A 23,413-nucleotide genomic window follows, 5' to 3' on the forward strand; every position below is an offset into this window, starting at 1 on the left:
GATCTTCATGAGCTAGAGGAACTTCGACTTGATGATTACGATTGTGGTTGCACCTACAAAGCTCGCTCCAAGGAGGTTCATGACAAGTTGATTAAGAAAAAGGAGTTTTGTGTAGGTGACAAAGTCCTCCTCTACAATTCAAGGATGAAGTTGTTCCCCGGAAAGCTCATGTCAAGATGGAGTGGACCATTCTTGGTGAATGATGTTTTTGATAATGGTGCCGTAGAGATTTCTCCTTTGAACTCCTCATCTTCATTTAAGGTTAATGGTCATCGGCTCAAGAAGTACTATGATGGAGTGTTTGTTGGACTTGTTCACAAAATGATTCTTTTTAAGCCACCTTGAGGTGATGGTGCACGTCGAGCTAACGACGTTAACCAAAAGCGCTTACGGGAGGCAACCCAAATTCTCATCTTATTTCTCTTTCCTTTCTTTTCTTTTATTTTTCCTTGATTGGTTTTTGATCTTATTTTGAGTTGGTTTTGTGTTTGTTTTGTTGGTCGCCTATTGTCATAACTTGTTGGAAAGAAGGGGTTTGATGAAGAGTTTAGAGTGCAGGGGAGAGGGCTCCCCGAGGGCTTGGAGACACCTCGGGGGCCTCTTCACCTTTTTTAGGCACTTCAATCCAGGGACTTTCCACGGTTGCCCCGCGGTCTCTTCGCGGGCGCGGGATGTTTTGGAGAGGCCTCGAGAGATAAGGAGAGGGAGCGGCCCTCATTTCAAGCAAATTGGGAACTTCATTCCAGGAACTTCTCGCGGTTGCCCCGCGGTCTCTCTACGGGCGCGGGAAGTTTTGGAGAGGGCGCGGCATTTCTAGAGAGGGCGCGGCCCCCCGTCAGGTAAAAAAGTTCAAAAAGTTCCAGGAACTCCCCGCGGTCTCTCCGCGGGCGCGGCAGAGTCGGGAGAGGGCGCGGCGAACTGGGTTTGTTAACCCAGACGCACCCCCTCCTCTCTCTCTCCTCTCTTATTTTCTCTTCTTCTCCTTATTTTTCCCCTTTCTCTTTCTACCTCCTCTCAAACCCTAACCCCAAAACATCAATTTCTCACTTATTTCTTCAAATTTTGCCTAAAATTTTCACAAATTCTTCCATATTCCTCCATTTTCTTCACTCCTACTCTATTTTCTCGTGGTTTTCGAAAATTTCGGGTCTTTGAAGTGCTTTGAGCTTAATTTGAGTCTCCAATCTTGGTATACCTCTAACCTTTGTATTATTTTTGTCAATTTCAATTGATTTCTTTACTTTGGTTTGTTTACCTTGATTTTGAGCATGATTTTTGTGTTTTATGGTTGATTTTTGGGAAATTTGGTATATTTGGGTGATTGTTACTTTTTCTTGTTGATTCATGAATATATTGATGATTGATTGTTGATATTGTTGTTTGTTGTTGAAATTTTGGTTGCTGTGTTGATTGGAACAGGTACCTTGTAGTTTGTGGTGGTTTGGTTGGATTTGTAAGGAGGGTTGTGAGTAATTTTGGTGGTAGTTATTTTGTTTGAGGGAGTTTGTGTTGTTCTTATTAATTGTGTGAATTTGGTCAAAATGGATTTGTTAAGAACAGTGAAAAGTAGCAAGAAACGCTCAAACCAATCCCCCGGCCAATCCTAAAACCCTCAACCCCAACCGCATTCCACAACACAAGATGATGCTCCTCCTCCTCCTCTACCCCCTCTCAAGTTTTGGAACCGCTCTAAACAAACCCCCATCTATAACAAAATGAAAGACCAGAAGTTTAGACCTTCCCGCCATTACTTTCGTGAGGACATGTCCAAGCTAGGAATTTAGAATGACCTTGACATCCTTTTAAACAACCTAAGCTCGGGTGAGTTTATAAAGTCTTCCCCTAGAACCTATTTGGAGCCTTCCATTGAGTTTTTCTCCACAATTGAGTTCAATAAGGTGGGGAAAACCGACTTTATTATTTCCTTCCAACTCTTCAATGTCAAACACACAATGAACCTAGCCGAGTTCAATGTAGCCCTTGGTTTCAACCCCAATGGTGATATCTTCGAGCCCCTTATCTCCCTAGTCCAAACTGAGTATAATGAGGTTTCTTGGTGGAGAACCATAGCCCAAAAGAGGGAGTTTGATTCGAAGAAGTCTCTTGCTAGTGAGATTATCCATCCGGCCCTTAGGATCCTTCACAGAATTCTTGGGTATTCGGTCTTTAATAAGCAAGATTTGGGGAAGTTATCTCGAGAGGAGATTATGGTGTTATGGATGGCTACCAAGCTGGAATTAGGGTCAAGGATTAATTTTGGCTATATCTTCATGGACTGTTGTAAGGAGATAATGCATGGGGTCAAAACGGGGGAAATTCATTGTGGGGGCATGGTGACACGTCTTGTGTCGTATTTTAAGCAAGAGGTGTTCTTGAAGTCTTGCACTCCGGTTGGAAGGAGTGAAGACGTGTGGATTAGTTTGAAACAAGTTAACACTTTGCGTTTCATGACTAGCACTAGGAGAACCGGTACTTACTCTTGGCTAGTGAGAAATACCCACCATTGCCTACTCCCTAACCCGGTAACCACCTCCATCCTTCGTGAGGCTAGAAACATTTGGATGGTCCCTAGGGACAGTGGGAGGATTGAAGATGAGATGGAGGAGGATGATGAGATTGATGGGAGCGATGAGAATGATGAGGAAGAGGAGGAAGGAGGAGGAGAAGAATATGATGAAACGCAACAACAACCGCCACTACAACAACAACATGAGCATTTTCATGATGATGCTCAAAGAAGAAGAAGAAAAAGAAGACAACAAATACAACAACAACAACAAGATTTCCAAGGAGATGCTTATCTCCGAGATATGGAGGCTATGAGAGCCAACATGGAGCGCATGCAATTGAGCATGCAAGGTATGTACTCAGACCACCAAACTCTGTCTTATCAAACTAGCGCCTTGTATGACGCTAGTGTGCGTAGGGGGGAGGTCACACCTCCGGTCAACTACCCTTATGTGTCGCCCCAACAAGGGCCGGTACCTTCCTGGGGTGGTGACAACCTCCCTACGTACCCATATTGGCCCGGGGTTGAGGACCTTGATGTGCCAAGGCGCAACTTCCCGCCTTATGATTATAGGGTCTTGGGGGGGAGTGATTATCGGGGTGATCCCGCATACTACTATGTTCACCCCAGTCACCCCGAGCTCCTTGGTCAGCGTGAGGCCTACGACCAATTGACCCAATCCCAACTTGACCTATTCAAGGGTCACTATGGATTTCCTCCCGGTTACACCGGAGGTTGGGATACGGGTGATGATGGTGCCGGCCCTAGTGGCCAATAGTCCCCTTATGCATGTGTTGTTTCCCTTTTTGTTCTCCCCCTTCCCTATTTTGCATGTTTGTAGGCATCGCGGTCGATGCCTTCATTTTGTGAGGGGGGAGGGTAAAAAAGGATGTTTTATGGTTGGTTTGGGGGAGGCACCTGGGGCTCGGTGGGAAGTCTTTGATAAGGTTTTTGGTGGATTTTTGCTAATGGTCTCGTTGGTTTGTCGCTTGTTGTTTTGTTTCATTTCATGATGTTTGATGATGATGGGTTTCTCTAGGTTTTTTTATATAGCATGTGTCTAAGTGTTTTATCGTTTGCTTTTGTTTAGAAGTTACTAACAATTTCATTTTGTATATATAGGCTTTTTCTTTAACTCACCTTGCTCGTAGCCTATGCTTTGGATTACGGAGCCTTTTGGAGAAGCACGTTCCTACTCCTTGGGTACTTTAGTTTAGCACGGACGCTTGGTGAGGCCTTTCTTATTTTACCTCTTTATTTTCACTTCTATATTTTCTTGGTTGCTTAGATTAGGATTAGATTTAGGGGAAGTTGAACGGGTCGAGGATGTATGAATTTAACACCTAGTGTGTTTGGGGTCTTTGGCGATGTGGCCATTAGACCGCTTGTATGTCGATTGGGATAAACGTGTTATGATTGCATCTTTGCCCTTTTCCTCTTTCCCTTTCTTGTCCTTGTCTAAGTTTTCCATCTTCTCTTTTCTTTTCTTTCCCTTTCTTTTTTTCTTGTTTGTGTCCATAACTTTTTGAGGCTTTATTTTCACTCTTACTCTTTTTGAAATTTGGACTTGAATGCAATGGAATTTTGCATTTGAATCATAGTCTTCCTAGGTAATAATGGTATGCACGGTTTGAGATTACGTTTGGTTGATTCTAGAATAAAGCATGCTAAGATAGTTGTCTAGAGCTAGGGGGATCATGAAACCGGATTCTACTCGTTTGTGGCATGTTGGTAGTTGATCCCTATCTTTGATTTGACAACCTTAGTGAGTTTTTGCTACAACCATGTGAGATGTTTATTTGTTTAAGCTTTCATCAAATTCTTGCATGAGCGGCATGGATCCTTGATTTTCGCAAACCTAATCTAGAATCTTAGCGTATGATTCCTAAGACCGTGACCGAACTACCTAGGGAGGACAAAGGCAACTTTTCGGGGAGGTATTTTCTTTTTCTAGGATAGTCCCTTTATGTTTACTTTTTTTTGGTTTGGGATACATTTGCCTACTTGTTACCCCTTTGAACCTTTTTCCCTCTTTTCAAGCCGCATAATTAGATTTCTTAAGCCTTTTGTTTCGTTCTCCTTCTTTTTGGTTTTTGTGAAGCAAGGGTCAATGTTTGTTTATTGTGGTCTATGAAGTTGGAGTTTGGTTCGAATTGGTACACATAATTGAGTTGTTTATATTTGGTAAATAATGGCAAATGCTTATGTAAAAGCCGTCCTTAGTAAAAGAGGCAAGGATGTTAATAAATCCATATTTGAAAAAGTCGTCCGAATTGAAAAAAGTCAAGGACTAATGCTTTTAAGGAGTACGAGAAAATACAAACAAATTTATAAACGAGAAAATGCAAAAAAAAAAAAAAAAACAAAAAAAACAAAAACCATAAAAATTCAAGTGTCTTTCTCCTCTCTATGCATTGAGGACAATGTTTCTTTTAGCTTAGGGGGGGGGGAAAGCGTTTGCGCTTTTTGTTCTTATGTTTGTATATTGTTGCTTTGAATAAGCTTGGGGGTGTTAATATGTTTTTGTTTGGTGATTACTTAAGTTTGGTGTTGAGATTTGGCCGGTCTTTGCTTCACAATTTAGGATAACCACCAAATTTTAAATTTTAGCCTACCTTAACCCTTCTTGCCTTATGTTACAACCTTTGGTAAGACCTTTGGACCTAGGAGTTGAGTATTTCATCGGTGGAGGGAATCATGGGTTGTAGACTAAGGAAAGGGAATGCCAAATCAAGATGTCTAGTAGCTTAAAATATTGATCTTTTTCCGGTTCCTTCACGGAATCTATGAGATGCTCACTAAGGGGAGATATGAGATTAGTAGGGTAAACGCGGTAAGACCGTTTGGGATGAAAGTGGAGTGTGATAACTAGTTCCTATGCTTAGCATATTTATGTTTCAATCAACCTTAGGTATCTTATAACGTGCATACCATAATTCACTTTAGAAAGGTTGTTATTCATTTGAATTATAGTCTCTTTGTAAAGTCCATTTCGTAAAGATTTTGTTTCCTTTTTCCTCTTTCTTTTCCTTTTCTGGTTTGCCTCTTGAAGGTTTGATGGAGAGTTAAGGGTAAACTCTTAGGATACCCTTACGAGAGCATCACTCGTCCTCTAGGGCGATCTAGGGGTTTAAATGGCTTGTTGTAGCTAAAAACAACCGTGATTCCTACGATAGTGAGTCTTAGTGTAAATTCTCGCCCCTCTTTTTCTTTTTGCTTCGAATAAGTCCTTCTCTTTCCTTTTTAGCCTTTGTTTTGCTCGAGACGAGCAAAATTCTAGCTTGGGGGAATTTGATGAGTGTCATTTATGGCACTCATAGGGTAGTCTTTTAGGGTTATTTCTTTCCCTTTTTCATGCTTTCTTCTCTTATTTTTGGTCCTTTTTCCTTTAGTTTCTCTTTCTCCTCTTTTCTTTATGGTTCTCGTGTTTTTCTCGTGTTTTCCTTTTATTTGGCTCTTTTTCCCTTTTATTTCCTTTCTTTGTTTGCTTGTGTAGGTTCTTGGAGAATCACCTTTGCAAAGGAACCAAGTTGAGACCTTAATGACCAACCAAGGAAGAAGCATGTGGCTAGAGAGGGCTTAGAGAGGCCTTGGAGAGGCCTCGGAGAGGTCTCCAACGTATTGCTAGAAAGCCGCGGGCGCAAGTCAGTGAAGTCGCGGGCGCGAGCTCAAGAAGCACAAATGGCAGATTTTGGCAGGAACTTTTCGCGGTTGCCCCGCGGGCTCTCTGCAGGCGCGGGAAACTTGGAGAGGGCGCTCTGTCTCAGAGAGACCGCAGCCCCCTGATTGAGCTTTAGGAGCAGGGGATTAGCCGTGGGCGCGGCATCTTTGGCCGCTGGCGCGGGTTTATACTGCCGCGTGCGTGGGTGTTGCCCAGATAGCCCGCGGAGGATTCCATACCCATTTCTCCGCGGCCACGGATTCATCAGGAGAGGGCGCGGGATTTGCCGGTTTCTTCTTTACTTATAAATAGATTTGTAATTCCTTTTTGAAACCAACTTTTTGATAATATTTCATTAGCTTAGTTTTAGAGAGAGAATTTAGAGAGAAGTTAGTTAGAAGTTCTTGGTTTTGGATTTGTAACTCAACATTTGATCAATCAAGTTTGGATTTCTTCATTTTCAATCATCAATATTAGCGAGAATCTCTTCCTTCTTTCATATCTTACTTACTTGCTATTTGATTTATGCTTGTTGCTTGTTTTTATTTGGATTTGAGTTTGATATTGTTCAATATTTTAACTTCTCTTAGATTTTGATATAGAATGATGATAAATGCAATTTCTAGTTATATGTTCTTGAATTTCACCATGATTAGTGAGTAGATTAGTTGCTAGGGAAAGGGGGAAGCATGTTTGATTAATGAAATTGCTAGTTGATGCTCTTTGATTGATTGATTTGTTGCAATTAAATTGGTTGACATAGTTTTGCATGTGATTGATTAGACTAGGAGTGATTAACCTATAAGATTAATCTAGATTGCATTGCAACTCTTAATGACATGAACAATTCATTTGAAAGTTGCTCTAATTGATTGGGTTTGCTTGTGATTCTTCTTGATTTGCCTTTCATAGTGACTCCTAGATTGGCCTATAGGAGATATCATTTGAACTCTCTTGATTGCTACTATTGTTTGTCCATTGCAATACTTGAATTAATTAATTGAGCTCTAAACTAGCATTATCATTGAACTTGCATGTGGAACCCATATCCCTAGTGTTTAGACCTTTGATTTACTTGATTAGACTTGTTTTAGTTTTCCATAGTGCCAACCATAATCTCAACTCTATCTTCGAGGTAGCTTGACTTAGACTCTAGTTTTCCATAGTGCCAACCATAATCTCAACTCCAACTTAACCTTCACCCCACCATCTACTATCCTCCACCACACCAGCAAAACCAATCAACACTTCCCCTGCTCCCTTCACCACACCATCAGCCACCTTTCCCCTGCTCCTTCTTAACCTCACCAACACGAGCTGCAACCCAGACCACCCAATTTCATCTTTCCCAGCAAACTCCCACGCATCTCACCCTAATTCACCAACAACAATACCAACAGCAGTAGCGTTGCTCACGTTAACTAGCCCACGCAAATCCCTGCTCCCATTTCCACCTACCTAACAACTCCCCTGCTCCACGCATATTGTAGCCCACACCGCAACAACAACCTCCAAATATCACAACCCTCACACCCGCTGCACCTATCACCAGCAGCCATCAATCACCACCTACCCTACAACCATCGCCACCGCACTCACCTCCAATCTACCACCAAAACCACCACAGTGCCACCACCATTTCACACCAACCCATTTGCCCCTGAATTCACCCGCACCAGCCACCTCAATACACCTCTCCGCGCACCGCAATTACTCAACCATTCAATCAAGCGCCCAAAATCAGAGAAAATAGCAAATCAATCGGGTTCGAGCAAACCGCATAGGAGTTCGGTCGAAGTGCGATTCAAAAAATTTTGATGTTTTGTAATTTGAAGAGGAGTGGTCGGACACACCCATGGTTCGACCGAACCAACCCCGTAGTTCGGCCACACCAACCCATGGTTCGACTGAACCATTTCATAAGCTTCGCATATGATGTTTAATAAGATCGAACGGTTGATATTGAAGGTAAAAGCGAGGATAGCCGTTGATGGATTTAATGAGTGGTGGTGATGAAGATGCACTTCAGTGGAGTTCAAGCAGCCAAATGTGAAGGAGGGAAAAAAGCGTCTGATTTGTTTTGGGGGGATTTGTTTTTGGTTTATTTTTCTTTTTCTTTTAATTTTATTTCTTTTACTTTCCTTTTCTTATTTCTTTCTTTTATTTTATTTTCATTTTCTCTTTTATTTTGCTTAGTTTTTAGCTTTGTATATTTACCCAATTTTGGGGTAATTAAAAAAACAATATTCAATTATCATTTATTCTATTCTCTAATTAGTTTTAGCAGAGCTTCTCTCTCTAGGTTTAGGTTAGGATTAGAGTAGTTTAGAGAGATAAAGTAAGGGTTTCACAATTGTTAAGTAGAATTTTGAAGAAGAAATTGATCATCTTTTCTATAGACTTTCATTTTCAATCAATGAGAATCTCTAACTCTCTCTCCACTATTTTTATTTCTTTCTTTTGATTATTATTTTAGTTGTTGGTATTGCTTGTTAATCATGTTGATTCTTGATTATATGTTAATTAATCTTGTTGTTAGCATGATTAATTAGTAATTCCCCCATTAAGGGGATGGTTGTGGTGTAGTTGGATCTTGAGCATGTTCTAGGGTTTAGAATTGATTTATTTGTCATTAAAGTCTTTATATGCTTAATATTCTATAATCTTCTTGCAAGTGCACATTGTTGGTTTATTAAAGGTGAATCTTTGCTGACAAGGAACGGAAGTTGACTTAGTTAAGGTTCATTACTATCGATTGTTCTTTGATTGCACCTCCCAATATATGGTTCTAGTGTGGAAACATAGAGGCTATGTTAGGATAAGACAATTGACCCTGGAAGGCAGCTAGATTGGATCTTTTACTTCGATATTCATGCATGTTTAGTTCATAATTAATTCAATTTCCATGCCTTTGTTTATGTTCAATTGAATTCTATACCTAAACCATTTCTCTTAATGTTTTATTTCTTCTTTTAGCATCTTGAGACTTTAGTTTATTTATCTCTTATTCCGGACTAGCTTAATTGTCGATAACATTTGGTGGTGTTTATTCGTTCCCTGTGGTTCGATCCCTATGCTTGCCTTATACTCGTTTTAGGTTTGTTTAGGTTGTATAAATTGTATTTTATCTAGGGATAGACAATTGACGATGCGTTTATTCCCTTGTAAAATTGGCGCCGTTGCCGGAGAACGGCTTTCATTACCGTTGTGTTGTCTTATTGAGACAAGTCCATTGCATATAATTTTCATTCTATTTATTGGTTTTTATTTGTGTTTCTTTATTTGAAAAAAATGGCTTATATTCTATTCCTTAATTTGATAATGAACCGTTTTGGGTGTTGTAGGGAATATTTCAAGCGTTAATCCCCTAGCTTGAACCCCATTGTGATCATACACTAAAGTACGGTGGCGTCCAAAGGGAAAGATGATAGAGCAAAAAGTCGCCAACAAGTTTTTTAGGAACTTGTAAACCGTTCATGAGGTGAAGGTTACACCCCTTAACGATCCAAGAGATCGTTAACTCCATAAGGTCTTGAACCAAATAGGGTTCGGGGATGAAGGTACAAATCCAACCTAAAAGAGATTGAACCTGCCATAATAATAGGCCTCTTCTTTATTCATTCTGATCGTATTCATGTGCGCTTTCTGACTAACATGCAATCAATAGGTTATACCTAAACCTGTTTATCTATGTTGGTTGAATATTAATGCACAAATAAAACTATTATTGGCGATCACTTGAATTATAATCAAATAACCCTAAACAAGATTATTAATTATTTTATTAAGCGTGACTACAAGTACCAATTCCCTTTAAACATACATTAAAGGCGTGATCAAGCTATAACAATAAATATCATTAAGCAACATAATAATAAATAATCATCATAATAATAATTATAACAAACAAAATTATAATCATAATAATTAAAATAATCATGTTAAAGCATAATAATAGCAAGATCTTAGGCATGATACTAACAAGATTAATAACAAACTCTAGCATGTCACTAAGTAATAAAAATCAAGGCTTTAACCCTAACATGATACTAACATGAATATTAGAAAGAACATAAAAGGAATCATAACAATCATACTTGGTATTAAAGTTACCCTAGACATGATACTAGGAATCATAATAACAACCTAAGCATGAACTCTATATCATAACATCAATAAAAACAATTAAAGCACTTACTTTGATGCCTCGTACCTCTTTCTAATAACAAAATACACGCGTTAGTAACTTCAAGGAAAATAATAAACAAACAATTAAACTAAATTATGGAAAGAGAGATTTGGACCAAACCCTCATAAATTAAACCTTTCACATCTAAGGCGAAGGCAACTTCGAATATGGCTAGGTGTTTCTAAATCAAATGAATGCGAAATTTTGTATTTGATAAAAGGCTAGTTTAGAAAAGAGAGAGAGAGAGAGAGAATAATCAAGAAAATCTTGATGAGAGTTGGTGAAAATTAGAAAGAATAAGAATTGATGAGAATTGATAGGAATTGATGATCGAAAACAGAGTTTTTACGACGTTATTTATAAAGAATATCAGCCAAAAAGTTAAAATATCAAAACAGAGTTCTGACGCAAATAAAATTGGATTAGCGCCAACGATGGCTATTGGCGCCAGACGCCAACATTAGCGCCAGGCACCAATGCTTGCGCCAGGCGCTACAGCTAGCGTTTGGCGCTGATTCAGAAATTCACGCGTTTTCTTAAAATCAGATAGAAATTGCCGTACAGGAGGATAAAATCGTATTTTCCTCGAAAATGTTCTTTGATTCTAATTAAAACTCTAAAAAGTCAAAAGTCAATTTATCAATGCTAATTGAATTAGGAATGAAAAGAACCTTCTGGAAGCATCTAGAAGACTAAAACCATTCCTAATTGCATTAGGAATGATAAATCCATATTAGGCCCTCCCCTAGATCATTGGGCCGCATATAAGGCTCAAACTGGGCCCAGTTCAGTAAATTGGCCATAACTTCCTCAATATTCATCGGAATTGGGCTTATAATATATCGTTGGAAAGCTCTTGTCAAGCCCCATCCAACTACACTACTATTGGACCCATATCATGGACCAACCAAATTGGATTGACTGTTTTCTTAAAATAAGATTTCAAAAACAGAGAGAAGAGAAAAGAAATTAAAACTATCCGCAACACTAAACTTTCCACACTTTCACTTCATTCGATTATGATTCGACGTGAAAGGTACTTATCACTGGGTTTGGTTTTGGGGAAACACAAATGGGTGTCTACAAGTGTATTTTCAATAGACTTGAGGATTTACTAGATGGTGTTAAAGGTTTTACCAAGGGTGATTATTGTGAAATCATTAATTTGGGATTAAATGAGCATTTTAGAGGAGTAGTTGACAGTATGTTAAATTGTAGATTTCAAGACATGTCTTTTCATGAAGCTTGGGATTTCTATTCATGGTTAGCTAGGGATAATTATGATTGGGAGAGGGCTAATCATGAGACTTATGTTCGGGATTCTCATGCTTTTAATGTTGATGCTAATTCTCATGATTTGTCTAATATGAATTCCCATGATGTGCTTGATGCTCCCCATAGTGACCATGTAATGCATGATTTTAACTCCCCTCCCTCTATAGCTTAATGTAATGAGGTACATTCTAATGATGATGAAGGGCATGTTCTTTCTCATATTGCATCCGATTTTTGCATGAATTCTTAAGGTGTGCCCCATAGTCCACTAGATGATTCCAATGAGCAAGCTTTTGACTCATCTATCCATGATTATTTGGACTCATTTGAGATTATGGGCCAAATATTTCTTGAGTTTTAAACGGTATCCCATAACCTTATGAGTGAGTTCATTGATAAGGCTTCATTAGAAAGAGATAAGTTTGAGAGAAATTTTCCCCCATTCACTCTTGATTTTGAGATGGTAGGCCTTGAGAAATTTAAGGGAGATGTTGTTCAAGGTTGTGAAGAGGAGGTTGAGGTTGAGTCACTTGGAGTTTTTGATCTTGAGGGAGATGTAGAACGTGAGGGTTCTTCATTTTAGGATTCCATGATTGATTTTCATTCCCTCAATAGTGATGTGAGATCTTGTGATGAGGGATTAGCTACCCCTTTTTCCCTTTCTCATACACCTTTCTCCCAAAGGTTTAGCCATATCTCCGACTATCCTATGTTCCTCCCTTCTTTTCTAAAAGAACCTCTTAGGGATCCATTTCCTATTCATGCTTCCGAAGCCCCTAACTCTTTCATTGTTGATGAGGAAAAGAGTTATAATGCCAACCAAAACGATTTTTGTGAGGAGAGTTTGCCTCCCTATCTTTCTTTTTATTCTTTTACCTTTTCTTCTTATTTTCTTGATTTTTCTTTTATTCTTTTACTTTTTCTTTTCTCCTTTCTCTCAAGCATAAAGTCTCCTTGTACTTTATATTTGTTTGTCTCATCAGCATCGCGTATGCTTTATTTCTTGATATGTTTGCCGGTGCATATTACAAGCTTTTGCGTTCTTTGCCGAGTTATTTACTAGATTGGTCATGCTTAGACGTTAAGCAAGCCTTTCTCGGGAAGTAACCCGTGTTTTATTGCTTTCTTTTTCTTTCTTTTACGTTTCTCATTTTTGTTTACTCTCTTGTCTATGTGTATAGGTACTTGATGCATATACTCATGTGCAAGGATTTTTTATTGAGATCCTTGAGAAGAAGCACACCAATGATTGCTTGCATTTGGAAAAGCAACAAAGACGAGGAATTAGATGAAAATGTGGACAATGTACTCAATTGTGGGTTTCAACACCCACCTCACTGGTTTTCTCTTTCCTTCTTCCCTCATCTTAAATTTTCTTTCTTAAATGCATGTGGATTGAATAAATTATGATTTGTTGTAAGGATGTGTTTTCTTTCTTCCCCTCCCTCTTACCCATCCTTTTTGTTTTTATTTTGTGCATTGAGGACAATGCTCCATTCTAGCTTGGGGGAGTAACTATTCGCTAGCTTGGGGGGTTATCTATATCTCTTGGTGGTTTCTTAATCCATAGTCTCATGATTTCTTGATTTATTTCTCCCATACTTGCCAAATTCTATTATTGAGATTGGTTTTCTATGTTTAGATGGTCGTGAGCGCCTTATTGAGTTGACTTTTGGTATTTGTAGCTTTGATTGATCATGCTTTCATCTTGCACAATTGTATATGCATTCTTGAGTATTGTTGGTCTTGTGAATATTCGTGTGTATAGTGTCTTTCCATGGCATTCAAGTCAAGGTTTAAAAATGCTTTGTTTCAATATTGAACATATTTGGGCTTTAGCCCCTAGAATACTCTATTTCCGGGTTGTTAGAGGTTTTCGTGCACTTGGATGTCGGGGTTGGTTCACACATATATCATTGCTAAGGTAGTAGAACTTAAGGGCTATGAAACCTTAGCTCACTCGTTTTGTGGTATGATGGTTGTCGCTCTCTAGCTAGTTGAAGCTTTAAAGGTGATTTTTTCTTTCCACTATCGTCATTCTTGTGAGGATGTGTCTATATTGTTCTAGCCTTCTACATTTCTTGCATGTGTGGCGTTTGAATCCTTTGGATTGCTAGCTTATATCGAGAATTTGGCTTGATTCTACACGAGATCGAGACCGAACCAACCTAAGAGAAGACGAAGGCAATTAGGATTTTTTTTTGTTTTATTATTTTCTATTCTTTTATTTTTCTTTAGCATTTGCTCATTTAGTAACCCAATTTGAGTCTTTTTTTTCCCTTCTTTGGCATAATTACATTACAAACCAATGGACCTTTGCTTTATTTTCACCTTTATTAGTTTTTGTGACGCATTCTTGGGACTTGATTTGTATTTTTGGTTAATGAAAGTGAGAAAAAGAATTAAAAAGAAGTGAAAAACTCAAATTTTGGTACTTGTGTATATCTTTGTTATGTTGAATGGTTTGAGAAAATGAGAAGAAAATAAAGGAAATGAAAGAAAATGTCGCTTAAAGTTAAAAGAGGCTAGAGCAAAGAATAAAAAGAAATGAAAAAAAAGAAAAAAATAATGAGAAAAAAAAAGTATTGAGAAAATACAAAAATATTTGTTGATTGGTTGAAAAAGAATAAGTTTGGGAGAGAAATTGCTTTGTAATCTATTGGTAATTATTTATTTGAAAGGTGGTAGTTTATTGAGTTTGAATTGAGGAATGATCAACCTTGCTTCACTTCTATATTTACCACCAATTTCCAAATTTATTTTCATACCCTTTACCCTAGCCAAAACATTTCAACCCTTTTAAGACCTTTTGACCTTAGTGAGGTTTAGTTACTACCGGTGGAGGGTAATCAAGACAAGCCTATTGAGCAAGCTATCGATGCCAAGATGTTGGGTAGCCTAAATGTTTTTCTTTGTTTATTTCTTCCGGTTCCTTTGAGGAATCTCGAGATATTACCTTAAAAGTGGATGCAAAACTAGTGAGGACGCAGAAGTTTTGTTGGAGATAAGGAGGAGTGTAAGTCCCTCTAAGTTCTCTACCCTTTGCATGCTTTATGTGTGTACCAACCTTAGCTTTTCTTTTGCTTTGCTACCTTTAATGTGTAGAAAGGATTGTATTCTTGTGCACTTAGCCCGTTGTTTGTGTTTGGTTTGAAATGTCAAAACTCGAGTTTTCTTGTTTTCACCTTTGCCTTGAATGTTATGTGTTACCAAGAGTTGTGGGTTAAACCTCTTAGGAAACCCTCACAAGAGCTTACTCGTCCTCTTTGGCGACATGGGGTTTAAAGGACTTGATGCATACGCTAAATGCATCCGTGATTCCTACGGCAGTGAGTTAGTGTACATTCTTCCTCTTTGTTTCTCTTTGTTTCTTTTGCTTTTAATAATTCCATCTTGTTCTCTTTTGTCTTAGCTTTGCTCGAGGACGAGCAAAGGTTTAGCTTTGGGGAATTTAATAAGTGACATTTATGTCACTCTTAGGAAGTATTTTTAGAGTCATTTTTGTGTTTATTTTATCTTATTTTCCCTTCCTTTCTCTTGTTTTCTCTTTAATAAAATTTCTTATTTATTTGGTAAATTTGTCGTGTTTTAGTTCTGTTCGTAGTTTTTATTAGAATTAGTTTATTTTTGTATTTTATTTGCTTTTGATTTGTTATATTTCGTTCTTTATTATTGAAAGTATTCTAATTTATTTTTAATTATTTTAATTAGTTTTGAGTCTATTTTATTTCACTTTCTTTGCTTGTATAGTTTTTATTAGTTTTAAGTTTATTTTGTTATTTATTTGATTTTATTTACTTGTATAGTTTTATTTAATTTTTATTAGTTTATTGTTATTTCTCTTTTTCTATTTTACTTTTTTTATTCCTAATTTATTTATTTCATTTTTAGTTGTCTTGATTTCCCCTCGGTTTTGTGTTTAGGGTCCCGGGTTTCATGTCAAGTGAGTTCGGAGTTTGGGGATGATTAAAAGTGTGTGCAATTCTTTGCTAAGCTGCTGACTGTTGCCCACCTTAACCTTCCCCCCACCATCTCCTATCCTCCACCACACCAGCAAAACCAATCAACACTTCCCCTGCTCCCTTCACCACACCATCAGCCACCTTTCCCCTGCTCCCTCTTCACCTCACCAACGCGAGCTGCAACCTAGACCACCCAATTTCATCTTTCCCAGCAAACTCCCACGCATCTCACCCCTATTCACCAACAGCAGTAGCGTTGCTCACGCAATCCCCTGCTCCCTCACGTCAACCAGCCCACACAACTCCCTACTCCCATTTTCACCCACCTAAAAACTCCCCTGCTCCACGCATATTGTAGCCCACACCGCAACAACAACCTCCACATATCGCAACCCTCACTCCCGCCACGCCTATCACCATCAGCCATCAATCACCACCTACCCAACAACTATCGCCACCGCACTCACCTCCAATCTACCACCAAAATCACCATAGTGCTACCACCATTTCACACCAACCCATTTGCCCCCGAATTCACCAGCAACAGCCACCTCAATACACCTCTCCGCGCACCACACCACCGCCACAGCCACTCAATTTCAACCACCCAATCTTCGCATCCACCGCAATTACTCAACCCTTCAATCAAGCGCAAAAAATCATAGAAAATAGCAAATCAATCGGGTTCGAGCAAACCGCATAGGAGTTCGGTCGAAGTGCGAGTGAAAACTTTTGAAATTTTGTAATTTGAAGAGGTGTGGTCGAACACACCTATGGTTCGACCGAACCAACCCCGTAGTTCGGCCACACCAACCCATGGTTCGACCGAACCATTTCATGAGCTTTGCAAATGATGTTTAATAAGATCGAATAGTTGATATTGTAGGTCGAAGCGAGGATAGCCATTGATGGAGTTGATGAATGGTAGTGATGAAGATGAGCTTAAATGGAGTTCAAGCAGCCAAATGTGAAGGAGGGAAAAAAGCGTCTGGTTGGTTTTGGGGGGATTTGTTTTTGGTTTATTTTTCTTTTTCTCTTAATTTTATTTCTTTTACTTTCCTTTTCTTATTTCTTTCTTTTATTTATATTTTCATTTTCTCTTTCGATTTCTTTATATTTCTTTTCTCTTTTATTTTGCTTAGTTGTTAGCTTTGTATATATACCCAATTTTGGGGTAATGAAAAAAACAATATTCAATTATCATTTATTCTATTCTCTAATTAGTTTTAAGAGTACTTCTCTCTCTAGGTTTAGTTTAGGATTAGAGTAGTTTAGAGAGAGAAAGTAAGGGTTTCACCATTGTTGAGTTTGGATGTTGAAGAAGAAATTGATCATCTTTTCTATAGACTTTCATCTTCAATCAATGAGAATCTCTTACTCTCTCTCTCCTCTAGTTTTATTGCTTTCTTTTGATTATTATTTTAGTTGTCGGTATTGCTTGTTAATCATGTTGATTCTTGATTATTTAATTTGTTAATAAATCTTGTTGTTAGCATGATTAGTGAGTAATTCCCCCATTAAGGGGATGGTTGTGGTGTAGTTGGATCTTGAGCATGTTCTAGGGTTTAGAATTGATTTATTTGTGATTAATGTCTTTATATGCTTGATATTCTTTAATCTTCTTGCTAGTGCACATTGTTAGTTGATTAAAGGTGAATCTTTGCTAACAAGGAACGGAAGTCGACTTAGTTAAGGTTCATTACTATTGATTGTTCTTTGGTTGCACCTCCCAATATATGGTTCAAGTGTGGAAACATAGAGGCTACGTTAGGAGAAGCCAATTGACCCCGGAAGGCGGCTAGATTGGATCTTTTACTTCGATATTCATGCATGTTTAGTTCATAATTAAATCAATTTCTATGCCATTGTTTATGTTCAAGTGATTGCTATACCTAAACCATTTCTCTTAATGATTTATTTCTTGTTTTTATCATATTTAGACTTTAGTTTATTTATCTCTTATTCCGGACTAGCTTAATTATTGTCGATAACATTTGGTGGTGTGTAATCGTTCCCTGTGGTTCGACCCCTATGTTTGCCTTATACTTGTATTAGGTTTGTTTAGGTTTTCTAAATTGTATTTGATCTAGGGATAGACAGTTGACGACGCGTTTATTCCCTTGTCAGCATTGTCGTCTTGGCCACATTAACATCAAACGCATCAAGAAGCTTCTTCAAGAAGGCGTTCTTGACTCTTTCAATTTAGTTACTTTTGAGAATTGAAAAGGATGTTTAGTAGGCAAGATGATAAAGCATCCATTCTCCAAGTTGGGAGAAAGAGCAGGTGACTTATTAGGTCTAATACATACCGATGTATGTGGACCAATTAGCTCCGCCACAAGAAACAGGCATCAATATTCCATCACATTCACATACGACTATAGTAGATATGGCTATGTCTACCTAATTTCGCACAAATCAAAATCGTTTGACAAGTTCAAAGAATTTTAGAGTGAAGTGGAAAATCAGATTGGCAAGAAAATCAAAGCCCTTCGATCAGATCGAGGTGGTGAATACTTGAGCCAAGAATTTGATGACCATCTGAAAGATCATAGTATACTTTCAAAACTGACACCTCTAGGAACTCTACAATGGAACGGAGTATTCGAACGGAGAAATCAAACCTTGTTAGACATGGTACGATCAACCATGGGTCTTAGTGATCTTCCTCTCTCTTTCTGGGGACACGCACTTTTAACTGCGACACTAACACTGAACCGTGCTCCATCAAAAGTTGTAAAAAAGACTCCATACGAATTATGGATAAACAAACCTCCTAGGTTGACTTTTCTAAAGTTATGTGGATGCGAAGCATATGTCAAGAAATTGATTCCTAACAAACTTCATCCCAAAACTGATAAGGTTTAATTTGTGGGCTATCCAAAAGAAACCAAAGGGTATTACTTCTACAACAAATCGGAGAACAAAGTGTTTGTTGCTCGCGATGGTGTCTTTTTGGAGAAGGAGCACCTTTCAATAATGATAAGTAGGAGGAAAATCGAACTCAACAATGTTCGTGAGGATAAGCAATAAAATCAAAATGACAGTCAAAGTGCTCAAGTAGCATCTGTTGACAAAGGTCAAAATATGCAAACTCGAACCGACAATGCAAATTGTAGACACCCATTTGTGTCTCCCCTAAACCAAACCCGGTGATGAGTACCTTTCACTTCGAATAATAATCGAATGAATCGAAAGTGTGAAAAGTTTAGTGTTGCGGATAGTTTTTAATTTCTTTTCTCTTCTCTCTGTTTTTGAAAACTTATTTTAAGAAAATAGTCAATCCAGTTTGTTTGGTCCATGATAAGGATCCAATAATTGTGTATTTGTATGGGGTTTGAAAAGACTTTTCCAACGATATATTATAAGCCCAATTCCGATGAATATCGAGGAAGTTATGGCCAAAATACTAAACTGGGCCCGATTTGGTTTTTATATGCGGCCCAATGATGTAGAGGAGGGCCTATTATTAGTTATCATTCCTAAATCTATTAGGATTGATTATAGTATTTTATAATACTCTAGAAGGTTCTTTTAAATCCTAATGGAGTTAGGATTGATAATTATGTTTTAAAGAGTTTGAAATTGAATAAAACTACTCCTTTTAAGAATCCTTGTTTTGTACCATGTGGAATATATTCAGATTTTATTTTTGTGCCTCATAATATTTATCCAAATTTTCTATGTTTGGATAGATCTTGAAATTATCTTTCCAATGATATATTATAATATAAAATCCGAGTTATAACAAAAAAGATATGAATGAGACATGAAACTTTATCCAAAACTGACACCATTCCACTATTTTCGCCATATCTTTTTATCTACAAAATATTTTAATTTTATTCTAATTGGGTTGGAAAGAAGACTTTAATAGATTTCCAACTACATATTATATGTCTGATTTGGACTTCCGAATCAAAAGATATGATAAAAACAAAAAAGCGTGAATTTTTGAAATCAGCGCCAAACGCCAGCTGTAGCGCCTGGCGCCAGCATTGGCGCCTGGCGCTAGTGTTGGCGCTTGGCGCCAATAGCCTAATGTTGGCGCCAGCTCTGTTTCAGTTGCGCCAATGCTCTGTTTTGTTAATTCTATCTTTTTGGATGATTTTCTCTATAAATAACGTCGTAAAAACTCCGTTTTCATGGACCAACTCTCATCAAGATTTTCTTGATTATTCTTTCTCTCTCTCTCTCTCTTTTCTAAACTAGCCTTTTCTCAAATACAAAATTCCGCATTCGCAAGATCTAGAAACACCCATCCATATTCGAAGTTGCCTTCACTCTAGACGTGAAAGGTTTAATTTCCGAGGGTTTGGTCCCAAATCTCTATTTCAATTATTTAATTTAATTGTTTTAATTATTATTTTCCTTGAAGTTACTAACGTGTGTATTTTGTTATTAGAAAGAGGTACAAGGCATAAAAGTAAGTGCTTTAATTGATTAATTAATATTATGATGTAGAAATCATGTTTACATTGTTATTATGATATTCCTAGTATCATGTTTAGGGAAAAGGTTATAATATCAAATATGCTTATTATGATTCCTGCGATGCCTCCTATGTTCTTCCTAATATTTGTGATTGTTAGTATCATGTTAGGGCTAAAGATTTGATTTTAATTGCTTAGTGACATGCTAGGGTTTGTTATTAATCTTGTTAGTATCATGCCTAGGATCTAGCTATTTTTATTATGCTTTAATATTAACATGAACATGATTATGATTATAATTGTTATAATTTATGATTATTATTATTTTGACGATGATTATTTTATTATGTTTATAATTTTGTTATCGTTATAATAATTATTATTAAGATTAATATGGGTGTAATCTTGATGATTATTCTTAATTATATTTGTGATGATTATAATTATTATTTAATTATTTATTATGTTGCTTGATTATTTATATTTATTGCTTGATCACGCCTTTTATGAATGTTTAAAGGGAATTGGTTTTTGTAATCATGCTTAATAAGATATTTAATAATCTTGTTAGGGTTAATGTGATTATAATTCAAGTGATCGCCAATAATAGATTTATTTGTGCATTAAATTCAACCAACATAGATAAACAGGTTTAGGGTTAATTCTTTTGATTGCATGTTAATTAAAAAGTGCACATGAATACGATCAGAATAAAGTAGAGGCCTATTATTAGGGCAGGTTCAATCTCTTTTAGGTTGGATTTGTACATTCATCCCTGAACCCTTATTTGGTTCTAGACCTTATGGAGTTGACGATCTCTTGGATCGTTAAGGGGTCTAACCTTCATCCTATGAATGGTTTACAAGTTCCTAAAACTTGTTGGCCACTCTTTTGCTCTATCTTCTTCCCTTTTTGACGCCACCGTACTTTAGTGTATGATCACAGTGGGGTTCAAGCTAGGGGATTAACGCTTGAATTTATTCCCTACACAAATGCTCAGTCCATTACCCTACATAGGTCTCGGAGGCCGAGATCTCAACTTGATAGATATCTTGGGTTTTTTTTAACTGAGAATCAGGACATCCTAATCATGGATGGAGATGAAATGGCAACCTACAAGCAAGCAATGGCAAGCACCGACTCTGATATATAGCAAGAGGCCATGAGATCTGAAATGGATTCTATGTTTGAAAATCAAGTCTGGGACTTGGTTGACTTACCCGAAGGCTACACACCTATCGGATGTAAGTGGATTTTCAAGTTAAAAATCGACAAAGGTGGAAATGTATTCATTTACAAAGCTAGATTCGTAGCAAAAGGTTATAGATAATTTCATGGTATTGATTACGATGAAACCTTTTCCCAGTTGCAATGCTGAAATCCGTTCGGATCCTCCTAGCAATTGCTGCATATTACAATTATGAAATATGGAAAATGGACGTTAAAACCGCCTTCCGAAATGGTATTTTGGAAGAAACTATGTATATGACATAGCTTGAAGGTCTTGTCGACCAAAACAACGCTGGAAAGGTACGCAAGCTTAAGAAATCCGTTTATGGATTAAAGCAAGCAAGGAGAAGTTGGAATCTGCGATTTGATGAAGCCATTAGTAAGTTTGGTTTTATCAAGAATCTAGACGAGTCTTGTGTTTACAAGATGGTCAATGGGAGTGACATCGCCTTCCTAGTCTTATATATCGATGACATTTTGCTCATGGGAAACAATATTTCATTGTTAAAGTCTATAAAGGCTGGGCTTGGAAAATGTTTTTCAATGAAAGACTTGGGAGAGGCTCAGTACATACAAGGTAACAAGATCTATAGGGATAGATCAAAAAGGATGATAGGATTGAGTCAAAGTACTTATATTGATAAGGTACTAACTCGATTCGGCATGGAAGGAGCCAAGAAAGGTCACCTACCCATGTCACATGGCATAAGCCTAAGCAAGAATCAGTGTCCAAAGACACCTGTTCAGCGAGAAAGGATGAATCAGATTCCAAATGCTTTGCTTATTTGATTGATCATGTATGCCATAATATGTACTAGGCCAGAGGTGTCGTATGCCTTGTGCGCTACGAGCTGATACCAATCGTATCTAGGAGAGGCGCATTGGACTGCGGCCAAAAATATCCTAAAGTACCTGAAAAGGAACAAGGATAAATTCCTGGTCTATGGTGGCAGAGATGAATTAGTTGTTGAGGGTTATACCAACGCAAGCTTCCAAACAGACATATACGACTTCAAGTCACAGTTTGGTTACATATTCTGTCTCAATTGAGGAGAGTTTAGTTGGAAGAGTGCTAAGTAAAGCACAACTGTATATTCTACAACTGAAGCCGAATACTTAGCAGCATCTGAAGCCGCTAAGGAGGCAGTTTGGATTCCCAAGTTCATTGGTGAACTTGGTGTTGTACCCTCCATCAAGGGACCAATAAACCTCTACTGTGACAATAATAGATCTATTGCTCAGGCCAGAGAGCCAAGAGAACATTAGAAGGTCAAACATGTTAAGCGGCGATCTCACATGATTCGAGAATGGAAATCGGAAGGTGATATCATAATTTTTAAAGTTGGAACGGATGACAATGTAGCCGATTCACTAACTAAACCTTTTCCTTAAGTGAAGCACAACAAGCACGTTGAGGCAATGGGAGTCAGGCACATTGGAGATTGGCTTTGATTTCCTTATTTTAGTGTTTTAATTAATTTTGGACAATTTTAATGTAAAGCACTATGATGAACCATTAAATTTTTGGAGTAATTAAATTTTTCATCATGAAATTTAAATCACTCCGTTGGCTATTTAATTGTGGTTTACAATTATATAATGAGTCCATTCGATTTTTGGAATATTCAAAATAGGGCATCAACACCAGTCTTGGTAAGGAAACACCTATTAAGTGAACGTTGAATATTATAAGGGAAAATTACCCCTAATCGAGGTCATTTAAACAATGGATGATAAATGACAAGTTGAGATTAGTGTGTAGTTTGATTTATAGCACCGTTTCATGTGCAACGAGGACATGATTGTCATGAATCATTTGCACAGGTATTGTTTTAAAACCATACTGGATCGACCTATGAGAAACTTTAAGAGATTAAAAATCATCATAAGTATACTTCTCATTATTATTAGTGGAACCTTTTTTCCTTGACCATGAGTATTGTGAGCTTTCTTGTTTGAGTACTAGCCCGCTTTGATGATTGTCAAACGTCTGCCTCAACAGGGGATTATAACTGCATTACTCGGGCGGCTAGGTCCTCTTAGTAAGAGAAGCTACATTACAAGACTGGAAATGTCCCCTTATTTAAATTAGGGAAGATGTCGTTGTTGTTTACAAGGCATCTCGTAGAGCGAGACTATAAAAATGCATGGCCG

Source organism: Chenopodium album, chromosome 5 (assembly GCF_948465745.1).
Source record: "Chenopodium album chromosome 5, dcCheAlbu1.1, whole genome shotgun sequence".
Lineage (NCBI taxonomy): Eukaryota > Viridiplantae > Streptophyta > Magnoliopsida > Caryophyllales > Amaranthaceae > Chenopodium > Chenopodium album.